Source organism: Salvelinus fontinalis, chromosome 6 (genome assembly GCF_029448725.1).
Source record: "Salvelinus fontinalis isolate EN_2023a chromosome 6, ASM2944872v1, whole genome shotgun sequence".
In the NCBI taxonomy this organism is placed as follows: Eukaryota; Metazoa; Chordata; class Actinopteri; order Salmoniformes; family Salmonidae; genus Salvelinus; species Salvelinus fontinalis.
Genome location: NC_074670.1, coordinates 83,529,274 through 83,550,220, shown reverse-complemented (window position 1 = coordinate 83,550,220; position 20,947 = coordinate 83,529,274). Strand labels below are relative to the sequence as shown.

Below are 20,947 nucleotides of genomic sequence, written 5' to 3'. Positions count from 1 at the left end.
CTCTGTTCTGACTCCTCTCTCCTCTCTCCTCTCTGTTCTGACTCCTCTCTCCTCTCTCCTCTCTGTTCTGACTCCTCTCTCCTCTCTGTTCTGACTCCTCTCTCCTCTCTGTTCTGACTCCTCTCTCCTCTCTGTTCTCTCCTCTCTCCTCTCTCCTCTCTGTTCTCTCCTCTCTCCTCTCTGTTCTGACTCCTCTCCCCTCTCCATATCTTCTCCTCTTCATGGACATGACAGGTAGGTAGTTATCTTGCTCAACAGTGTCTCTGAGTGTGACTGAGTTTGAACCTGGGTCTCCGCCCCAATCCCCCTCTTTTTTTTTTTTAATTCCCCCCCCCCAATTTCGTGGTATCCAAGTGGTAGTTAGTATTGTCTCATCGCTGCAACTCCCGTACGAACTCTGGAGAGGCGATGGTCGAGAGCCGTGCGTCCTCCGAAACACAATCCAACCAAGCCTGCCACAGGAGTTGCTAGTGCCTGATGGGACAAGGACATCCCTGCCGGCCAAACCCTCTCCTAACCCGGACGACGCTGGGCCAAATGTGCACCGGTCCTCCTCTAGCCCGGGTCACCTCCCCAGTCCCCCTCTAGCCCGGGTCACCTCCCCAGTCCCCCTCTAGCCCGGGTCACCTCCCCAGTCCCCCTCTAGCCCGGGTCACCTCCCCAGTCCCCCTCTAACCCGGGTCACCTCCCCAGTCCCCCTCTAACCCGGGTCACCTCCCCAGTCCCCCTCTAGCCCGGGTCACCTCCCCAGTCCCCCTCTAGCCCGGGTCACCTCCCCAGTCCCCCACACTTGTTTTTCTGTACAAACATGAAGAAGCATTTATCAAGCGATTAGGGAACAAGAATTTCTTAGTCTCACAATAATTGGCCTCTTGAAATCTATTAATCATTCAATAGACCCCATTATTCTCCCAGAATGATAAATACACAATTTTAGGACTTAGCCTTGTAATCAATCTGGATTGGGTCTACTTAGTGATTGCTTAGAGGGGAAAAACATTGTCTCTGTGAAATCAACATTGTTTAGTGGATTTATACTGGTTTGCGCGGGGCCTTCCTCCTGTGTTAACTGTTTAGGGGGTAGAAGAGGTGAGAAAGGAACTGGCTGGTAATCTCTCAGGGTCCTGTTTTAACTGTTTAGGGGGTAGAAGAGGTGAGAAAGGAACTGGCTGGTAATCTCTCAGGGTTCTGGAAGGATCGGTCTCTGTCAGGTATATAGCATTGTCTACGTTTATGTCACTGTTGAGTCTCTGTATAGATGGTGATACAGAGATAATCTATTTCTGAGTTCAACACTTTGCTTTCTGGAGGACGTTCACTCCTCAACTCCAGTCTGCTTTATTTTAGCCTCGTCAGGGGTGATGTTACTCTAGTGGCTGATGTTCCCATGGAGTCAGGGTAGGATCTCTGCTAATCTAGTGGCTGATGTTCCCATGTCATCAGGGTAGGATCTCTGCTAATCTAGTGGCTGATGTTCCCATGTCATCAGGGTAGGATCTCTGCTAATCTAGTGGCTGATGTTCCTATGTCATCAGGGTAGGATCTCTGCTAATCTAGTGGCTGATGTTCCCATGTCATCAGGGTAGGATCTCTCTCTGCTAATCTAGTGTCTGATGTTCCCATGTCATCAGGGTAGGATCTCTGCTAATCTAGTGGCTGATGTTCCCATGTCATCAGGGTAGGATCTCTGCTAATCTAGTGGCTGATGTTCCCATGTAATCAGGGTAGGGTCTCTCTCTGCTAATCTAGTGGCTGATGTTCACATGGAATCAGGGTATGATCTCTGCTAATCTAGTGGCTGATGTTCCCATGTAATCAGGTTAGGTTGTCTCTGCTAATCTAGTGGCTGATGTTCCCATGTAATCAGGTTAGGTTGTCTCTGCTAATCTAGTGGCTGATGTTCCCATGTCATCAGGGTAGGATCTCTCTCTGCTAATCTAGTGTCTGATGTTCCCATGTCATCAGGGTAGGATCTCTGCTAATCTAGTGGCTGATGTTCCCATGTCATCAGGGTAGGATCTCTCTCTGCTAATCTAGTGTCTGATGTTCCCATGTCATCAGGGTAGGATCTCTGCTAATCTAGTGGCTGATGTTCCCATGTCATCAGGGTAGGATCTCTCTCTGCTAATCTAGTGGCTGATGTTCCCATGTAATCAGGGTAGGATCTCTATGCTAATCTAGTGGCTGATGTTCCTATGTCATCAGGGTAGGATCTCTCTGCATTTAAAAGGATTAGCAAAGGTAGCACGGTAATGTATTCCATAATGAAAGGTAGCTCCAGTAAACAGCTGGCTGTTGTGACAGACTGAGCACTCAATCCAAGACAATCTCAAACACTAGTTGTATAGTTATCGAGTGTGCATCCAATGGCAGCCATGGCATTAACATCTTCCCCTGAATGTTACCATGTTACCTAGCAACAAGTCACACAAATTGTCAGAATAAATCAATCAATAAAATGTATTTATAAAGCCTCCCCCCCTTTTTTTTTTTTTTTTATTTTTTTTTTTTACATCAGCTGATGTCACAAAGTGCTGTACAGAAACCCAGTCTAAAACCCCAAACAGCAAGCAATGCAAGTGTAGAAACACGGTGGCTAGGAAAAACTCCCTAGAAAGGCCAGAACCTAGGAAGAAACCTAGAGAGGAAGCAGGCTCTGAGGGATGGCCAGTCCTCTTCTGGCTGTGCCGGGTGGAAATTATAACAGAACATGGCTGTTAAGGCCAGATCGTTCTTCAAGATGTTCAAACGTTCAGCCGGGTCTAATAATAATAGTAGTAGGAGTAAGACATTACAATGATAAGAGCAGGAGTGGTGAGAGCAGGGGCGGCTGGTGAGAGCAGGGGCGGCTGGTGAGAGCAGGGGCGGCTGGTGAGAGCAGGGGCGGCTGGTGAGAGCAGGGGCGGCTGGTGAGAGCAGGGGCGGCTGGTGAGACATTACAGTAAAAAATAATAGTAGTAGTAATAATACTAATAATCATCATCAGTGGTTGTCGAGGGTGCAACAGGTCAGCACCTCAGGAGGAAATGTCAGTTGGCTTTTCATAGCCGAGAGAGCGCAACAGATTAATTTTGAAGGTTTTAGTCGCTCTATTTTGTATCTCGCTGAGGAGTTGAGTGCATTTCTGTACTTTGATCATGTACAACAACACATGATTTAACTTCCTAGTTAAGCCTGAGCCTGTCACTTCATATGAAATGAAAGAGAAGCTAACCAACCTGCTATTGCAACACTAAATGCAATTCTCCTTCCGTAAGCAAGCTAGCAAGTTAGCTAGCCGCTGTAGTAAGATCTATTTTAGTTTAAGTTTTAATGAAGCAGCAAACCGCCTGTTCCACCCTGAGCCAGTACAGTATGGTGTCTTTTACACCATAGTGATTGGTGCTTTGGAAACCATACTGAAGTATGGACTGGCTGCTTCATCGGCAAGTTGTCAAACTATCTTAAATAAGCGACATGATGTTTATCGATGGCAGTAGCTAACATTCCATCCCTGTGTTTGTCAGTGAAGCTAGCTAGCAGCAGGCAGGGTTCACCAAGATAAAACCAGCGGATGAAATCCCCGGTGATAGATAGATAGATAGATAGATAGATATATATATACATACATACATACATACATACATACATACATACATACATACATACATACATACATACATACATACATACATACATACACGGAGTATATAAAACATTAACTTCCACGACACAGACTGACCAGGTGAATCCAAAGTGGTTGGAATTGCTGCTGGTCATGTCTTATCCATCAACCGTATTTAACTTGTTCTGTTTCTCTGGTGTTCGTTGGCGCTCTGGTTTTGGGCCGTTGTAACATTTGAAACCGCAGTTCCCCTCGTTATCAGGGGTTTTCCTTGATCAAGAAAGGGGCTTGGCAATGAGCGCCGTCAGATCATCTTTGTTTTAGACATGTTGAGCTTTTTTTCTGGCTCCCGCACGGCCCCCCACGGGCCTGGCTCACCCCCCCTACGGGCCTGGCTCACCCCCCCCTACGGGCCTGGCTCACCCCCCCCTACGGGCCTGGCTCACCCCCCCCTACGGGCCTGGCTCACCCCCCCCTACGGGCCTGGCTCACCCCCCCACCTACGGGCCTGGCTCACCCCCCCCTACGGGCCTGGCTTCTGTTTCTTAGTGCTAGCTAGCCTACTGTCACTAGATCATCCTATGGGATTGAATGGACTGCTATTCCGTTGATAAAGCTACACTGCACAAAAATATAAAGGCAATGATGTAAAATATATTTGACTGTTCCAGTTTTATAGAAGGAAATCAGTCAATTTAAATCAATTCATTAGGCCGTGATCTTTGGATTTCACATGACTGGGACTACTGATATGCATCTGTTCAGGGCGTAGATAAGAAAAAGAGTCCGTATCTGGTTTTACTACCATTTCCTTCATCTCCTTCACACAGAGTTGATTGTGGCCTGTGCAATGTTGTCCCGCTCCTCTTCAATGGTTGTGTTAAGCTGCTGGATATTGGCGTGAACTGGAACGTGCTGTTGTATACTCGGATACAGAGCATCCCAAACATGCTCAATGACATTTCTGAGTATGCAGGCCATGGAAGAACACGGACGTTCTCATGCTTCTGGGAATTGTGTACAGATCCTTGGGACATGGGACCGGACCGTGCATTATAATGCTGAAACAACATGATGTGATGGTTGCAGATTAATGGTACGACGATGAGTCTCACGATCTCGTCACGCTATCTCTGTGCATTCAAATTGCTATCAATAAAATGCGATTGTGTTCGTTGTCTATAGTTATATACCTATATACCTGCCCCATACTATACCTTCCCCATACTATAGTGTTTCTGTGATAAAAAAAATAAAAAAAATTCAGCTCATGAAACATGGGCCTAACACTACATGTTGCGTTTTTTTGTTCAGTATTCATAGCAACAGTGAGAAATATAATAGATGAAGACTGAATAATGAAACAACTAGTGCCCTCCTGTACCCCACCCCAGTGCTGGTTACTGTCACTGGGCCTCCTGTAACCCACCCCAGTGCTGGTTACTGTCACTGGGCCTCCTGTAACCCACCCCAGTGCTGGTTTCTGTCACTGGGCCTCCTGTAACCCACCCCAGTGCTGGTTACTGTCACTGGGCCTCCTGTAACCCACCCCAGTGCTGGTTACTGTCACTGGGCCTCCTGTAACCCACCCCAGTGCTGGTTACTGTCACCGGGCCTCCTGTACCCCACCCCAGTGCTGGTTACTGTCACCGGGCCTCCTGTAACCCACCCCAGTGCTGGTTACTGTCACCGGGCCTCCTGTAACCCACCCCAGTGCTGGTTACTGTCACCGGGCCTCCTGTACCCCACCCCAGTGCTGGTTACTGTCACCGGGCCTCCTGTAACCCACCCCAGTGCTGGTTACTGTCACTGGGCCTCCTGTAACCCACCCCAGTGCTGGTTACTGTCACTGGGCCTCCTGTACCCCACCCCAGTGCTGGTTACTGTCACTGGATCACCATTCAACTGACGAATATCAAAACAGAAATATATGATGGATAAAGCAGGAAGATGATTGTACCTGAAGAATGAAGACTAGGTCAATGGGCTCAATAGATATTACGTATCATGAGGCTTGAAGGATTGAATCAATGTGCACTGTGCGACGTGTGATAGCTACGTATTACCTTTTTAAGTGGTGTTGCTGAATGGTCCTCGTGTCTGTAATGGCAGCAGAGAATTGAACCGGCCTTAGCCCCGCACTAGTGAAGCCTATCACTTACTGACCATTTCTCACCAGGGAGGACGGAACGGACCCTAACCCACCCCAGTGGGGGGGACGGGGCGCCGCTTGGAGCCTGTGGGGGGGACGGGGCACCGTTTGGAGTCTGTGGGGGGGACGGGGCGCCGTTTGGAGTCTGTGGGGGGGACGGGGCGCCGTTTGGAGTCTGTGGGGGGGGGGGGCGCCGTTTGGAGTCTGTGGGGGGACGAGGCGCCGTTTGGAGTCTGTGGGGGGATGTGGCGCCGTTTGGAGTCTTTGGGGGGGACTGGGGCGCCGTTTGGAGTCTTTGGGGGGGACTGGGGCGCCGTTTGGAGTCTTTGGGGGGGACTGGGGCGCCGTTTGGAGTCTTTGGGGGGGACTGGGGCGCCGTTTGGAGTCTTTGGGGGGGACTGGGGCGCCGTTTGGAGTCTTTGGGGGGGACTGGGGCGCCGTTTGGAGTCTTTGGGGGGGACTGGGGCGCCGTTTGGAGTCTTTGGGGGGGACTGGGGCGCCGTTTGGAGTCTTTGGGGGGGACTGGGGCGCCGTTTGGAGTCTGTGGGGGGGACGGGGCGCCGTTTGGAGTCTGTGGGGGGACGGGGTGCCGTTTGGAGTCTGTGGGGGGGACGGGGCGCCGTTTGGAGCCTGTGGGGGGGACGGGGTGCCGTTTGGGACATAAATGCTATCTGATTGGACAGCGGCAATAACCTGTTCTGTGGTGTTGCTCAGCTTAGTATTTATTCTACTTGTATCCAGAATGAATATTTGATGCCAAACCATATGTCACCTAAAAGTGTCTTGTCTACGTTCCTTCTCCAAACAGGCATGTCCTTTTCCTGTCTAGCTATGGCCCTGTCTCCCTACGTCTCAGTCACCGTCTTGCTTAGGCAGCGACTCCAGGCTCTGCCACATTATTTCAGGGCCTTAGTCATCCAATAGGCTCCTTTTCAAAACAACTTTCCCCTTCACTGGTCCTTCCTCCCCTTCACTGGTCCTTCCTCCCCTTCACTGGTCCTTCCTCCCCTTCACTGGTCCTTCCTCCCCTTCACTGTCTCCCCTTCTCTGTCTCCCCTTCTCTGTCTCCCCTTCTCTGTCTCCCCTTCTCTGTCTCCCCTTCTCTGTCTCCCCTTCTCTGTCTCCCCTTCTCTGTCTCCCCTTCTCTGTCTCCCCTTCTCTGTCTCCCCTTCTCTGTCTCCCCTTCTCTGTCTCCCCTCCTCTGTCTCCCCTCCTCTGTCTCCCCTCCTCTGTCTCCCCTCCTCTGTCTCCCCTCCTCTGTCTCCCCTCCTCTGTCTCCCCTCCTCTGTCTCCCCTCCTCTGTCTCCCTGCACGATGCACATTTGTCTGTGGAACACAGCTCTTTAGAACTCTGAGGCTGTCACTATGGCGATGGAGACCAGTTCTGACAGGGGATTGGCTGCTCAACTGGTCTGATGGAGAGAGGAAGCCGCCGAGGACGAGCGGGGACATGATATGTGTCCACCTTGCGCCCCCGGTACCATGGCAACGAACTTGATTGTGGAAAGAGATTGTGTAGAGGGGAAGAGAGAGGGGGCTAACCTGTTAGGAGAGAGAGACAGACAGACAAGCTGCTATTACAGCATGGGGCTTGAGTTAGTCATGACTGGCTGGCTGGCTTGATGGACTTCTATCCACTATTTATTCCTCTCTCCCTCATTTCCTCTCTCCTTTGTCCCTCCTTCCCTCGCTCTTCTCTATCCCTCTAGCTTCCACCCAGTCCCTTGTCCTCCCACTACCCTTCATACTAGAGGTCGACCGATTAGGATTTTTCAACGCTAACACCGATTATTGGGTGACCAAACAAAGCCGATGCCGATATTTATATATATTTGTAATAATGACAATTACAACAATACTGAATGAACAATGAACCCTTTTATTTTAACTTAATATAATACATCAATAAAATCAATTTAGTCTCAAATAAATATTGAAAACTTGAATTTGGTTTAAATAATGCAAAAACACAGTGTTTGGAGAAAAGTAACAGTGTGATATGTGCCATGTAAAAACGCTAATGTTTATGTTCCTTTCTCAGAACATGAGAACATATGAAAGCTGATGGTTCAATAGTTTTCCAGTTCTCCAATATTCCCAGTTAAGAAGTTTTAGGTTGTAGTTATTATAGGAATTGACGCGTCGACTATTTCTCTCTGTACCGTTTGTATTTCATATACCTTTGACTATTGGATGTTCTTATAGGCACGTTTGTATTGCCAGCCTAATCCTTATCCAGAGCGACTTACAAATTGGAAAGTTCATACATATTCATCCTGGTCCCCCCGTGGGAATTGAACCCTGGTCCCCCGTGGGAATTGAACCCACAACCCTGGCGTTGCAAGCGCCATGCTCTACCAACTGAGCCACACGGGACCACAGTCATGGTCTTTGTTAGGAAGACGCAATGAGCCACGCGGCACAAACTGTTGCATATACCCTGACTGTGCTCGCACAGAACGCAAGAGAAGTGACACAAATTTCCTAGTTAATATTGCCTGCTAAAATGCATTAATTTTAACTTTTAATATGCAGGTTAAAACAATAAAAAATAGAGTTCTGTGTATTGATTAAGAAAGGCATTGATGTTTATGGTTAGGTACGTGTTTTTCTCGCGAGTGCGCTTTTGTTAAATCAACACCCGTTTGGCGAAGTTGAGGCAGGCTGTGATTCGATGATAAATTAATATGCAACGCAGGACAAGCTAGTTAACCTAGTAATATCATCAACCATGTGTAGTTAACTAGTGATTATATGCAATGCAGGACAAGCTAGTTAACCTAGTAATATCATCAACCATGTGTAGTTAACTAGTGATTGTGAGGATTTAATTTTTATTATTTTATTTTTTAAGTTTAACGTTAGCTAGCTTGCAGTCATCCCTCTCCCCTCCATCTGTTGAGGACGTGTGTCCAGTTAACCAGAGTAAAAGTGCTCTTTTTTGAGTCTGTAGCTCTCTTTATTCTCATTCTGCGTGGCTGCGGATGGCTGCGGATGGCTGCGGATGGCTGCATCTCATTCTGTGTGGCTGCGGATGGCTGCGGATGGCTGCGGATGGCTGCATCTCATTCTGCGTGGCTGCGGATGGCTGCGTCTCATTCTGCGTGGCTGCGGATGGCTGCGGATGGCTGCGGATGGCTGCGGATGGCTGCGGATGGCTGCGGATGGCTGCATCTCATTCTGCGTGGCTGCGGATGGCTGCATCTCATTCTGCGTGGCTGCGGATGGCTGCATCTCATTCTGTGTGGCTGCGGATGGCTGCATCTCATTCTGTGTGGCTGCGGATGGCTGCATCTCATTCTGTGCTGCGGATGGCTGCATCTCATTCTGTGTGGCTGCGGATGGCTGCATCTCATTCTGTGTGGCTGCGGATGGCTGCATCTCATTCTGCGTGGCTGCGGATGGCTGCGGATGGCTGCATCTCATTCTGCGTGGCTGCGGATGGCTGCATCTCATTCTGTGTGGCTGCGGATGGCTGCGGATGGCTGCATCTCATTCTGTGTGGCTGCGGATGGCTGCGGATGGCTGCATCTCATTCTGTGTGGCTGCGGATGGCTGCATCTCATTCTGTGTGGCTGCGAATGGCTGCATCTCATTCTGTGTGGCTGCGGATGGCTGCATCTCATTCTGCGTGGCTGCGGATGGCTGCGGATGGCTGCATCTCATTCTGCGTGGTTGCGGATGGCTGCGGATGGCTGCATCTCATTCTGCGTGGCTGCGGATGGCTGCATCTCATTCTGTGCTGCGGATGGCTGCGGATGGCTGCATCTCATTCTGTGTGGCTGCGGATGGCTGCATCTCATTCTGCGTGGCTGCGGATGGCTGCATCTCATTCTGCGTGGCTGCGGATGGCTGCATCTCATTCTGCGTGGCTGCGGATGGCTGCATCTCATTCTGCGTGGCTGCGGATGGCTGCGGATGGCTGCATCTCATTCTGCGTGGCTGCGGATGGCTGCGGATGGCTGCGGATGGCTGCGGATGGCTGCGGATGGCTGCGGATGGCTGCGGATGGCTTCATCTCATTCTGTGTGGCTGTGCTGCGGAGATATATGTACAGTACCAGTCAAGTTTGGATACACCTACTCATTCAAGGGTTACGTTGTAGAATAATAGTTAAGACATATGTATGAAATAACGCATGGAATCATGTAGTAACCAAAAAAGTGTTAAACAATTCTAAATATATTTTTAGGTTCTTTAAAGTAGCCACCCCTTTGCCTTGATGACTGCTTTGCACGCTATTGGCTTTCTCTAGTTCCAACATATTCTGAACACTCGTTGGCTTTTCCTAACCTCTGCGGTCTGATTCATCCCAAACCATCTCAATTGGGTTGAGGTCGGGTGATTGTGGAGGCCAGGTCATCTGATGCAGCACTCCATCACTCTCCTTCTTGGTGAAATAGCCCTTAAACAGCCTGCAGGTGTGTTGGGTCATTGCCCCGTTGAAAAACAAATGATAGTCCCACTAAGCGCAAACTAGATGGGATGGCGTATCGCTGCAGAGTGCTGTGGTAAGCCATGCTGGTTAAGTGTGCCTTGAATTCTAAATAAATTATGTTAAGATGTGTCTGTTACTTCAACTCTGGCATTTAATCTGAGGCTGGTAACTCTAATGAACTTATCCTCTGCAGCAGAGGTAACTCTGGGTCTTCATTTCCTGGTGCGGTCCTCATGGTTTTTGTAATTGCTTTTGAAAACGTTTAAAGTTCTTGAAATGTTCCATATTGACTGACTTTCATGTCTTAAAGTAATGATGGACTGCCGTTTCTCTTTGATTATTTGAGCTGTTATTACCATAATATGGACTTGGTCTTTTACCAAATAGTGCTAGCTTCTGTTTGTTAACTCGAAATGACACAACGACAAAGTTCCAGTTTAACAAAGTTTACTATACTATATGAACACACTACAAGGTAGCCATTACACTCAAGGCCAGGTCCAACAACGACTCCACTTCCTGCGCATGCGCACTCTTGACTGAGTGATAGCCCCGTAATAACAGAAATATTGGGATACTTAAAACATGAACTTAACACTGTTTACCACCCCTACCTTGTCACAACACAACTGATTGGCTCAAATGCATTAAGAAGGAAATTTAAACATTTAAAAAAAAAAATCCCCACATTGCCCCAGTGCTCAAGGCTGTATTATAAGATGCTGAATCTGAGCTGGGACAGTCCCCCCCCCCCAAAAAAACAAAAATAAATAAATATTTCAGCTACTAAATCAGTGCTGCTGGGACTTCTATCCAAAAACTAAAAACCTAACATTTCAGCGCTCCGAATTCTTCTATGTCATGATGGAGGTGTAGATTTTAAGTCGAGAGGTCTGAAGGGCCGTAGCTGAAAAATGAGATGTGGTTTTTACGTTACTCTGTTTATATTTTGCCTGTGGAAGCCTTGGCCTATGTCCAGGAGTGACGGGTTAACCCCCTGGGGGGGAATGCAAAACCAAAAGAGATCTAGGTGTAATCTAATCTAAATGTGTAATTAAATCAAATTATAGCACACGCGATGTGTCACGGGAAAGATTTAGCATCCCGCCGCTTTGTCTATTTCACGGCCACCTCTATAAACCAGGAAGCTGTCACTAACAGGCTGTCAGACTTCCACCTGCTCCCTGATCTCTCCCTGTTGAACTCTTGCTTTATTGATTGGCTGAGCTGGCAGGTAGATGAAATACGGTTTCCCCCCTTTGCCGTGGTAATTATACCGGCTAAGAAACGTTCCCCTCATCGTACCGGGTGTGTGAAAGCTTTGCATTGAATTACACACACACACACACACACACACACGTTTGTGTATATTATTAAGCGTGTACATTTTGAACTCGGTTCAACTTTTTGGCATCAGTATTTCATGGTGCTGTGTAACAGGGTGCTCATCTCTCTGTGCTGTGACATGGGCCCAGTGCTGTAGCCCATTTAACCTTTTATTTTATCCAGGTGAGTCAATTAACAATGTTCTTATTGACCGTGACGGCCTAGTATGCTGTGATGCACAAAGCGGTTGCCTGCCTTTCAAATGTCACCAGGTTTATTGACAGTAGAGGAGTGCACAATAGAGCATAGGGTAGCTTCAGACTCGCCCTGTGTCGTCACGTGCTAGTTGGTTCCCTCAGACTCGCCCTGTGTCGTCACGTGCTAATTGGTTCCCTCAGACTCGCCCTGTGTCGTCACGTGCTAGTTGGTTCCCTCAGACTCGCCCTGTGTCGTCACGTGCTAGTTGGTTCCCTCAGACTCGCCCTGTGTCGTCACGTGCTAGTTGGTTCCCTCAGACTCGCCCTGTGTCGTCACGTGCTAGTTGGTTCCCTCGGACTCGCCCTGTGTCGTCACGTGCTAGTTGGTTCCCTCAGACTCGCCCTGTGTCGTCACGTGCTAGTTGGTTCCCTCGGACTCGCCCTGTGTCGTCACGTGCTAGTTGGTTCCCTCGGACTCGCCCTGTGTCGTCACGTGCTAGTTGGTTCCCTCAGACTCGCCCTGTGTCGTCACGTGCTAGTTGGTTCCCTCCGTCAGTAATGTGCTGAATTAGCATCTCACAGCCCCATTGAGCCCAACAGCCAAGCTGCCTCTGTGTCGGCCTCTGTGTCGGCCTCTGTGTCGGCCTCTGTGTCGGCCTCTGTGTCGGCCTCTGTGTCGGCCTCTGTGTCGGCCTCTGTGTCGGCCTCTGTGTCGGCCTCTGTGTCGGCCTCTGTGTCGGCCTCTGTGTCGGCCTCTGTGTCGGCCTCTGTGTCGGCCTCTGTGTCGGCCTCTGTGTCGGCCTCTGTGTCGGCCTCTGTGTCGGCCTCTGTGTCGGCCTCTGTGTCGGCCTCTGTGTCGGCCTCTGTGTCGGCCTCTGTGTCGGCCTCTGTCTCTGACACTCAACCTGGTGCAGATGTGAGGAGAGAGACACAGCTTTCCAATTCAGTCCTGCTTACCCTCCTCAAACTTGTAGCCCTATTTGGTGAATTAAATATTATATTTGGGTAAAAAGAACCCAACAACAACCTGCATTGGATCCCAGAGGACCGCACTTTAAAAGCATGAGTTAAAACATTGAGCGGCCCTTGGTGAATCATGTGGTATTAGCCATCCTCTAATAACAGTGGCTAGGTCTCTGGACTATGTAGCGTGCTATATAGGGAATAGGGTGCCATTTAGGGCACACATTAGTCTATCCTTTATATCAGGATAGACTCGTATTATCAGAGACACATATTTCCCTCAGATTGCACAGATCCCATAAAGAATTTGAAAACAAATACAATTTTGATCAACTCCCATATCTACTGGGTGAAATACCACAGTGTGACATCACAGCAGCAAGATGTGTGACCCGTTTCCCCAAGAAAAGGGCAACCAGTGAAGAACTTTACCGTAATACAACCTATGTTTTATTAATTATCCCTTTTGTACTTTAACTATTTGCACATCATTACAACACTGTATATAGACATAATATGACATTTTAAAATGTATTTCTTATGGAACTTTTGAGTATCATGCTTGCTGTCTTTTTTAAAAATGTATTTAACTTTTATTTATCTATTTCACTTGCTTTGGTAATGTAGACATACGTTTCCCAGGCCAATAAAGCCCCTTAAATTGAATAGATAGTGAATTAATGAACCTGTGTGGGTAGAAGGATAAAAGGTAGAGTGAGTTTAATCCCACCATCTTTCCTGTCTGTACCGTTGGTGAAAATAGGCTTTGTGTTCCAAATGGGTCCCTATTCCCTATATAGTGCACTACTTTTGACCAAGGCCCATAGGGCAGAGCATAGTGTTCCATTCAGGCCAACTTTACTGTAAATTGGAGTGATGTTTCATGAGCTTATTACCACCACCATGCTGGATCAATGAGTCAGTCAGGTCTTCGATTAAAGACATCATCCAGCGTATTTTTAGAATTAATTAAAATTATTATATATTTAAAAAAAAATATATATATATAAATGTTTTTGTGGAACTTTTACGGTTTAAAAGCGATTGGCCAAGTATAAATTCAGCAAAGTACATACACTAAAGGGTAAATCAGTTTTTTTTGTATATATTATATTTTACCACTACTAACTTTGAGTTAGGCATTCAAGGGACTTGGTCTGATGGAAATGTGCGATGTCATCGGCCACCCCCTTTTGCTTTAGGAACAATAGAGAGCAATGGAGACGAAATGAGGAAAAGCCCCCCCCCACTTGTGCCATGACATACCGGACCACCTATTGAGACGGGCCTTTTGTTCAGTTAATCAGGTGTTAAATGAGGTGAGAAGGAGACTGGAGTGACACTTACATTGCCTGAAACAACCTTGGACTGTCTCCTGCTCCTAAAATAACGCTGGAGTTGAAGGCTGGATATCAAGAGGATTTACTCATTTAGATTGTACAGATTCTACTGATCCAAAGTTCAGCCGATGATAGTCGTTGTATAGTCTCAAGTGAAAGGCCCATGTCCTTATAATACTTAGTATTATTGTGAAAAAGATAGCTCAATCTAAGCTCAACTTTTGTCTCAAAAAACATTTGCTTGGAAAGATGGACAAGTCCTTGATCCTGATGTGTGATACAGACCAAACCCCTTTTAGACTAAAAACCCAGTGATTTTCTAGCCTCCTATTTCTTTAGACTAAAACCCCTGTTGCGAGGTGAGCGACAGAAGTAAGATGGCCGCCTCCTTGAACCCTGTTTGTTCTATTCCGTCAGGCTCTAATGGCCAGTCAGTCCACTAGCCACGTATTCCTGCCATTTTTTGAAAAACTTTTTCTCTCGTCATTTCCTGTTCCTTTCTACCCAGCCCCCAGTATTTAAACCCAGCCCTCTGCTGCTAGGCTGTTCCGTTTAGACGTTGTTGTTCCCCCCCCTACGGTGTGTCAGCAGGCTAAGTGGTAGTGGCTGGTAGGTCTGGGTCTATGCTTCTCTGTGGTCGGTTGGTACGCTGCGAGGGATCCTGCCTGGAGAGAGACAAACAGCCAGCGCCTACCAGACACACGCTATATCCCAAATAGCAGCCTAGTCCCTATATAGTGCACTTCTTTTGACCTGATCCGTAAGGGCCCTGGTCAAAAGTAGTGCACTATAAAGGGAGTTAAGTGCCATTTGGTACACAGGCATGAGCGTAATATAAAGAGATGTCAGAGGTGTATAAGGTAGTAACATGGCTATATACAGGAAGTACCAGTACCGAGTCGATGTGCAGCGGGACGAGGTTATTGCGGTAGCTATGTACATATTGATCTGGGTTAAGTGACCTGGCAACAGAATAGATGTGTGTGTGTGTGTGTGGGAATATGTAGTGTGGGGATGTTGTTAGTATGTGTGTGAGTTTGGTTAGAGTCCAGTATGTGCATAGTCGATGCAATAGACTGCAGAAAAGGTCAATGCAGATAGTCCTGGTAGCCATTTGATTAACAATTCAGCAGTCTTGTTAAGCCGTCTTATGGCTTGGGGGTAGAAGCTGTTCAGGGTCCTGTTGGTTCCAGACTATGTTCACAGCAGCATACCACCCTGCATACCACTGCCGGCTTGCTTCTGAAGCTAAGCAGGGTTGGTCCTGGTCAGTCCCTGGATGGGAGACCAGATGCTGCTGGAAGTGGTGTTGGAGGGCCAGTAGGAGGCACTCTTTCCTCTGGTCTAAAAAAATATCCCAATGCCCCAGGGCAGTGATTGGGGACACTGCCCTGTGTAGGGTGCCGTCTTTCGGATGGGACGTTAAACGGGTGTCCTGACTCTCTGAGGTCATTAAAGATCCCATGGCACTTATCGTAAGAGTAGGGGTGTTAACCCCGGTGTCCTGGCTAAATTCCCAATCTGGCCCTCAAACCATCATGGCCACCTAATCATCCCCAGCTTACAATTGGCTCATTCATCCCCCTCCTCTCCCCTGTAACTATTCCCCAGGTCGTTGCTGCAAATGAGAACGTGTTCTCAGTCAACTTACCTGGTAAAATAACGGTAAAAAAAAAAAAAAAAAAAAAAAAAAAACTGCTACCCCTTGCCGTGCGGAAGCAGAGAGAACAGTCTATTGAGTGGCCTTCCTCTGACACTGCCTGGTGTAGAGGTCCTGGATGGCAGGCGGCCCCGGTGATGTACTGGGCTCTACTCACCACTGCCTGGTGTAGAGGTCCTGGATGGCAGGAAGCCCCGGTGATGTACTGGGCTCTACTCACCACTACCTGGTGTAGAGGTCCTGGATGGCAGGGAGCCCCGGTGATGTACTGGGCGCTACTCACCACTACCTGGTGTAGAGGTCCTGGATGGCAGGGAGCCCCGGTGATGTACTGGGCGCTACTCACCACTACCTGGTGTAGAGGTCCTGGATGGCAGGAAGCCCCGGTGATGTACTGGGCTCTACTCACCACTACCTGGTGTAGAGGTTCTGGATGGCAGGGAGCCCCGGTGATGTACTGGGCTCTACTCACCGCTGTCTAGCGCCTTGCAGTCGGGGGCCTTGCAGTTGTCGTACCAAGCGGTGATGCAGATAGTAAAGATGCTCTCAATGGTGCAGCTGTAGAACTTTTTGAGGTTCTGAGGGAGATGAGGCGCTGACGTTTCCGCCGCAACTGTGGTTGTGTGTGTGTTAATTACTCAGTAATGTGGATACTGATCAGTCCTACCACCTGTGGTGTCGTCAGCAAAGTTGATGATGGTGTTGGGAGTCGTGTGCTCTAACACCGCGCAGTCGTGGGTGAACATGGAGTACAGGAGGGGGCTAAGCACACATCCCTGAGGGGCTACCGTGTTGATGGTCAGCGTGTCGGATGTGTTGGTGCCTAACCTCGCCACCTGAGGGTGGCCCGTCAGGAAGTCCAGGATCCAGTTGCAGAGGGAGGTGTTCAGTCCCAGGTTTGAGCTTAGTGATGAGCTAATTCTATATTTAAGTAAACCTTTATTTAACTAGGCAAGTTAGTTAAAAAAAAATAATCTTATTTACAATGACTGCCAAACCCAGAGGACGCTGGGCCAATTGTGTGTGCCGCCCTATGGGACTCCCAATCACGGCTGGTTGTGATACAGCTTGGAATCGAACCAGGGCCTGTAGTGACGCCTTTATCACTGAGATGCAGTGCCTTAGACCGCTGCGCCACTCGGGAGTTGAGGGGACAATGGTGTTGAACGCTGAGCTGTAGTCAATGAACAGCATTCTCACATTGGGAATTCAAAGGGCCTGCTGCCTACTGTGAGAGTGCATTAGTTCTCTTCCACCTCACATTTCTCCATTTGATTTAGTTATATGCTGTTCTTTTTGAAAAATATATTTTGCCTGTGACTATTTTCCAACTGGGTTGTGTGACCTTCAAAACAACCACTCACAAAGACCCCGTCGTCACCCACAGAGCCATTTTCTCCCTGTCAATTGGCAGAAAGCAGAGTTTTTTTTAATGCCAGACGTAAACCTACATTTCAAACACAGCCGCAGCTCTTTTTCCATTTGCTAAAAAACTATTTGGGACATTTACATGTAAGCCAGACCACGATATTGCAGTCTGTTTATGCTGTTTGGTTGGCTGGAGAGAGAGGACTACATTGTCACCGATGTGAGAGGACAATTGTCCTATGGGTCCTGGTCAAGAGTAATGCACTATACAGGTGACAGGGTTCCATTTGTGACGTGGCAGAGATCTGTGATGAGTAAAGGGAGTGGGGGGGGGCACAACGGGAGACCTGGCCACGTCTTGGTATGGTTCAGAGCACACACATCTGTTGCTCCCTCGAGTCTTTCAGCACTCCAATCCATATAGCAAGGACGAGCACTGATGACAAACACTAGGGCTGCTTCCCAAATGCCTCCCTATATTGGTCACTGGTCAAAAGTAGTGCACGACATAGGATATAGGGTGCTATTTGGGATGAACCTTAGGATCTGGATACTGTCGTGTCATTATTGGGAGGCACTGCTAAAGATTTACCACCTCTGAACCCAAACCCTAACACTGAAAGCTCTTTCTCTTCCCAAACCGCCCCCCTGGTAGCTCTTCCTCTTCCCAAACCCCCCCCCCCCCCCCAGAAGCTCTTCCTCTTCCTAAACCCCCCCCACAGGAAGCTCTTTCTCTTCCCAAACCGCCCCCCCGGAAGCTCTTTCTCGTCCCAACCCCAGCCCTCCCCCCCCCGGAAGCTCTTCCTCTTCCCAAACCACCCCCCCTGGAGGCTCTTCCTCTTCCCAAACCCCCCCCCGGAAGCTCTTTCTCGTCCCAACACCAGCCCTCCCCCCCCCGGAAGCTCTTCCTCTTCCCAAACCACCCCCCCTGGAGGCTCTTCCTCTTCCCAAACCACCCCCCTGGAAGCTCTTCCTCTTCCCAAACCACCCCCCCTGGAAGCTCTTCCTCTTCCCAAACCACCCCCCCTGGAAGCTCTTCCTCTTCCCAAACCACCCCCCCTGGAAGCTCTTCCTCTTCCCAAACCACCACCACCCCCCCCTGGAAGCTCTTTCTCTTCCCAAACCACCACAACCCCCCCCTGGAAGCTCTTCCTCTTCCCAAACCACCCCCTTGGAAGCTCTTCCTCTTCCCAAACCACCCCCCCTGGTAGCTCTTCCTCTTCCCAAACCAACCCCCCCCTGGTCGCTCTTCCTCTTCCCAAACCACCCCCCTGGACGCTCTTCCTCTTCCCAAACCCCCCCCCCCCCCCCCCAGAAGCTCTTCCTCTTCCTAAACCCCCCCCACAGGAAGCTCTTTCTCTTCCCAAACCACCACCACCCCCCCCCCTGGAATCTCTTTCTCTTCCCAAACCACCACCACCCCCCCCTGGAAGCTCTTTCTCTTCCCAAACCACCACCACCCCCTGGAAGCTCTTTCTCTTCCCAAACCACCACCACCCCCCCTGGAAGCTCTTCCTCTTCCTAAATCCCCCCCCCCCCCCCCTGGAAGCTCTTCCTCTTCCCAAACCCCCCCCCCCCCCCCCCCCCCCACAGGAAGCTCTTTCTCTTCCTAACCCCCCCCCCCCCCCACAGGAAGCTCTTCCTCTTCCTAACCCCCCCCCCCCCCCCCCCCCACAGGAAGCTCTTTCTCTTCCCAAACCACCACCACCCCCCCCTGGAAGCTCTTTCTCTTCCCAAACCACCACCACCCCCCTGGAAGCTCTTTCTCTTCCCAAACCACCACCACCCCCCCTGGAAGCTCTTCCTCTTCCTAAATCCCCCCCCCCCCCCCTGGAAGCTCTTCCTCTTCCCAAACCCCCCCCCCCCCCCCCCCCCCCACCCACAGGAAGCTCTTTCTCTTCCTAACCCCCCCCCCCCCCCCCCCACAGGAAGCTCTTCCTCTTCCTAACCCCCCCCCCCCCCCCCCCCCCCCCCCCCCACAGGAAGCTCTTTCTCTTCCCAAACCACCACCACCCCCCCTGGAAGCTCTTTCTCTTCCCAAACCACCACCACCCCCCCTGGAAGCTCTTTCTCTTCCCAAACCACCACCACCCCCCCTGGAAGCTCTTTCTCTTCCTAAACCACCACCACCCCCCCTGGAGGCTCTTTCTCTTCCCAAACCACCACCACCCCCCCCCTGGAAACTCTTTCTCTTCCCAAACCACCACCACCCCCCCCCCTGGAAGCTCTTCCTCTTCCTAAACCCCCCCCCCCACTGGAAGCTCTTTCTCTTCCCAAACCACCACCACCCCCCCCCCCCCTGGAAGCTCTTTCTCTTCCCAAACCACCACCACCCCCCCCCCCCCCTGGAAGCTCTTTCTCTTCCCAAACCACCACCACCCCCCCCCTGGAAGCTCTTTCTCTTCCCAAACCACCACCACCCCCCCCCTGGAAGCTCTTCCTCTTCCCAAACCACCACCACCCCCCCCCCCTGGAAGCTCTTTCTCTTCCCAAACCACCACCCCCCCCCCCTGGAAGCTCTTTCTCTTCCCAAACCACCACCACCCCCCCCCCCCCCCCTGGAAGCTCTTTCTCTTCCCAAACCACCACCACCCCCCCCCTGGAAGCTCTTTCTCTTCCCAAACCACCACCATCCCCCCCTGGAAGCTCTTTCTCTTCCCAAACCACCCCCACCCCCCCCTGGAAGCTCTTCCTCTTCCTAAACCCCCCCCCCACTGGAAGCTCTTTCTCTTCCCAAACCACCACCACCCCCCCCCCCTGGAAGCTCTTTCTCTTCCCAAACCACCACCCCCCCCCCCCTGGAAGCTCTTTCTCTTCCAAACCACCACCACCCCCCCCCCCCCTGGAAGCTCTTTCTCTTCCCAAACCACCACCACCCCCCCCCCCCCTGGAAGCTCTTTCTCTTCCCAAACCACCACCACCCCCCCCTGGAAGCTCTTTCTCTTCCCAAACCACCACCACCCCCCCCCTGGAAGCTCTTCCTCTTCCTAAACCCCCCCCCCCCCCCCCCCCCACTGGAAGCTCTTTCTCTTCCCAAACCACCACCACCCCCCCCTGGAAGCTCTTCCTCTTCCTAACCCCCCCCCCCCCCCCCTGGAAGCTCTTCCTCTTCATAAACCCCCCCCCACTGGAAGCTCTTTCTCTTCCCAAACCACCACCACCCCCCCTGGAAGCTCTTTCTCTTCCCAAACCACCACCACCCCCCCCCTGGAAGCTCTTTCTCTTCCCAAACCACCACCACCCCCCCCCTGGAAGCTCTTTCTCTTCCCAAACCACCACCACCCCCCCCTGGAAGCTCTTTCTCTTCCCAAACCACCACCACCCCCCCCGGAAGCTCTTTCTCTTCCCAAACCACCACCACCCCCCCCTGGAAGCTCTTTCTCTTCCCAAACCCCCCCCCCCCCCCCCCCCATTTTTTACATTTTAGTCATTTTTTACATTTTAGTCATTTTGCTCTTATCCAGAGCGACTTACAGTAGAGTGCATACATTTTATTACATTTTACATACTGAGACAAGGATATCCCTACCGGCCAAACCCTCCCTAACCCGGACGACGCTATGCCAATTGTGCGTCGCCCCACGGACCTCCCGGTTGCGGCCGGCTGCGACAGAGCCTGGGCGCGAACCCAGGTGGCGCAGCTAGTGCCCTAGACCACTGCGCCACCCGGGAGTCCACTTCCTCCCCCTGGAAGCTCTTTCTCTTCCCAAACCACCCCCCCCTGGAAGCTCTTCCTCTTCCTAAACCCCCCCCCCCCCCCCCCCCCTGGAAGCTCTTCCTCTCACCAAATATTTATTTTCTTTTATTAGATCAGAAACAACTGTTTCCCCTCAACTCCTGGTCTCTGGTATCCTGCAGATGTTCCCTGCGTGTTGCTGCTTAAACCTTGAGGTATTTTC

General features: G+C 50.3%; 1 protein-coding gene across 2 annotated transcripts in view; it reads left to right on the top strand.

Moving 5' to 3' along the window:
* LOC129858538 (catenin alpha-1-like) overlaps nt 1-20,947 on the top strand; it is a 295,543-nt gene that overhangs the window by 82,004 nt on the left and 192,592 nt on the right. The window lies entirely within an intron of this gene.